Source organism: Portunus trituberculatus, chromosome 32, assembly GCF_017591435.1.
Source record: "Portunus trituberculatus isolate SZX2019 chromosome 32, ASM1759143v1, whole genome shotgun sequence".
NCBI classification, from domain to species: Eukaryota; Metazoa; Arthropoda; class Malacostraca; order Decapoda; family Portunidae; genus Portunus; species Portunus trituberculatus.
Genome location: NC_059286.1, coordinates 9,656,140 through 9,658,639, shown reverse-complemented (window position 1 = coordinate 9,658,639; position 2,500 = coordinate 9,656,140). Strand labels below are relative to the sequence as shown.

Below are 2,500 nucleotides of genomic sequence, written 5' to 3'. Positions count from 1 at the left end.
TACCATCATCACTATCACTACCATCACCATCATCACCACTACCATCACCATCACCACCACCACTAGTGCTTTCTCTCTGTTGAACGAAACTTACTGCAACAAATTTTGAAAAGACCTCTCTCTCTCTCTCTCTCTCTCTCTCTCTCTCTCTCTCTCTCTCTCTCTCCTTTTTGTGTCTGCCCAACGACCTACTTTCGCTTTCTCTCCCCATCGCATTTTCTACTTTACTTCCTCCTCCTCCTCCTCCTCCTCCTCCTCCTCTCCTGCTCCTCCTCTTCTTCCTCGGTCTCCTCCTCCTCTCCTTTTATTTTTCTCCTTCACGCCGTCTTTCCTTCTCTTACCTAAACTCTTTTCATCTTCTCTTCCTCGTCTTCCTCCTCCTCCTCCTCCTCCTCTTCTTCTTCCTCCTCCTCCTCCTCCTCTTCCTCTTCCTCTTCCTCCTCCTCCTCCTCCTCCTCCTCCTCCTATTCCTTCATCTCTTCTTTTGTTGCCTCCTATATTTTTTTCTTCTTTATTCTTTCTCTCTTCTTTCATCTTGCTTAGTTTTCTGTGTTATCTTTCCTTCCTCCTCCTCCTCCTCCTCCTCCTCCTCCTCCTCCTCCTCTTCCTCCTCCTCCTCCTCCTCCTCCTCTTCTGTCCTTCCAACCACTAAGCACAGTAGCACATTCCAAATTTCTCCTCGCCTTACATCACTTTCCTCCACTCCACTCGTTTCCCCTCCACGCACCTCCTCCATCCAACCACCTCCATTAATTCCACTCCCTAATTCATGTTATCACTCCACCGCACGTTGCTCCCTGTCCCACAAATCCATGCGTCACTCCACACTGTTCCACTTCACTGTTGCGTGTAGTCCACGTTCACTCCATTACAGTCAGCCACCTTCACTTCTACCTGAGAGGGACCGGAGGGCAAGGGGGCAACAGGTGGGCATTAGTGAGGCATAAAGGTGAAAGGTGTACTCCAGCCTTCCCTAAAGCCCTTTCTTTGCTCTTTATGATCCTGCGTTTAAAGACTCAACACCGTCTTACTAAAGGAGATACTTAAAATGTCCCTCAGCCTCTCATTAAGACGTCCACTTTGATCGTTTCGCTGAACACGCAAGTGGATTCATCAACTGTTCCCTTTTTGTTGTGTCTTCAAAGCCTCTCACCCTCGTGTCGCTCTCTCAGTCCAGCGAGTTACAAAAATGCATAAAGATATCAGGGTTGAAAGTGAGGGACGTGGTATTGTAGCCTGTCACTCCTACGATTCATTCCACGTGGCTTTACCGGTTCGCATCGATCAATACTAAACAAGTGAACAATGAGAGAAGCGGGGAATACAGTGACTGAGGCCTCATTGATACGGAGCATAGACGTGAGACAAGTAAAGTGAATTATCAAGGTTGTAATACTATTCAGAATTTAGACAAAGACGTAAGACAAGTAAGTGAATTATCAACATTGTAATACTATTCTGACTTCAGTAAGCTTCAAATCCTTAATGCGTTGAACTTGGGCGTGTAGAATATAACAGCGAGACAAAATAACGTAATCATAACGCTACATTAAACTACACTCAATCACGAAAGCTTCAGATCAGAAATGTGCCCACGAGGTGAGCGATTCTGACGAAGCACAAACGTGGCGGCACATTCTCAGATCACACTGCTGGGAGACACTCGGTCAGGTGTACGAGAATAAGTCAGCCGTGTAACTCGAAGGTGAAATTCCCTGAACAAAAAAACAAAAACACGAATGGAGTTTCCCGGCCAACGAGGCAGTCACACATAGACCGCCTGTGTGATTCCACCTCTCAGTAAATACGAAACAAGATCCGGGATTAGCAACTCGACAGGGAATGAGAACGTGATTAGAAAAAGAATGAATGAGGAGTCAGTGATAAGAGATTAACTCACACGAGAACAATAAAGATAAGGAGAATCAATTGGAAAAGAAAGAAAGGCGAATAATTGCCAACTCAATGAACTAAAGCAATGTGGGAGAAAGTGAATGACGAGTAAATAAAAAAGGAGAATAAACAGAAAGAAAATGAGATGCGAGAAAGTGAATGAGTAAAAAAAGAGGGAATAGAAAAAAATGAGATGAAAGTGAATGAGAAGTGAAAAAAAAAAAAAAAAGACAGAAAAAAGAAAATAAGCGAATAATAGCAAGAATAATAACAAAACTCTGAAAAAGCACGGAATATGAAACATTAACATTAAAGACCAGCATAAACATGCAGCAAAACTACCACTTTTAAATCACACAACGAATCCCACACACTCCGCTGCCTTGCTTCAAACGCACAGAAGACAAACAAGGCGAAGCATAACCAGTCCTAGAGCAAGAATATCAAAACACACGTGAATATACAAAAAAACAACAGAAAATTCCACCATTAAGCATTATTAGCACAACGCACCAAGCTAGCACGTGTTTTAATGATACATAAGCACTTGTGAGTTCTTCGCCCCTTTACGCAGAGCAAAATAATAACTTGCACATTTGTAGCTAAG

At 43.5% G+C, this 2,500-nt stretch overlaps 2 protein-coding genes across 4 annotated transcripts in view; one reads left to right on the top strand and one right to left on the bottom strand.

Moving 5' to 3' along the window:
* LOC123511816 (calcium-binding mitochondrial carrier protein Aralar1-like) overlaps positions 1-2,500 on the bottom strand; it is a 146,217-nt gene that overhangs the window by 73,957 nt on the left and 69,760 nt on the right. The gene's annotated exons all lie outside the window — the stretch shown is intronic.
* Position 2,500, top strand: part of LOC123511817 — a 38,008-nt gene continuing 38,007 nt past the window's right edge. Inside the window, exon 1 of the mRNA XM_045267857.1 lies at position 2,500. This exon is cut by the window's right edge and continues 172 nt beyond it. The gene's annotated coding sequence lies outside the window, so the exon portion shown is untranslated.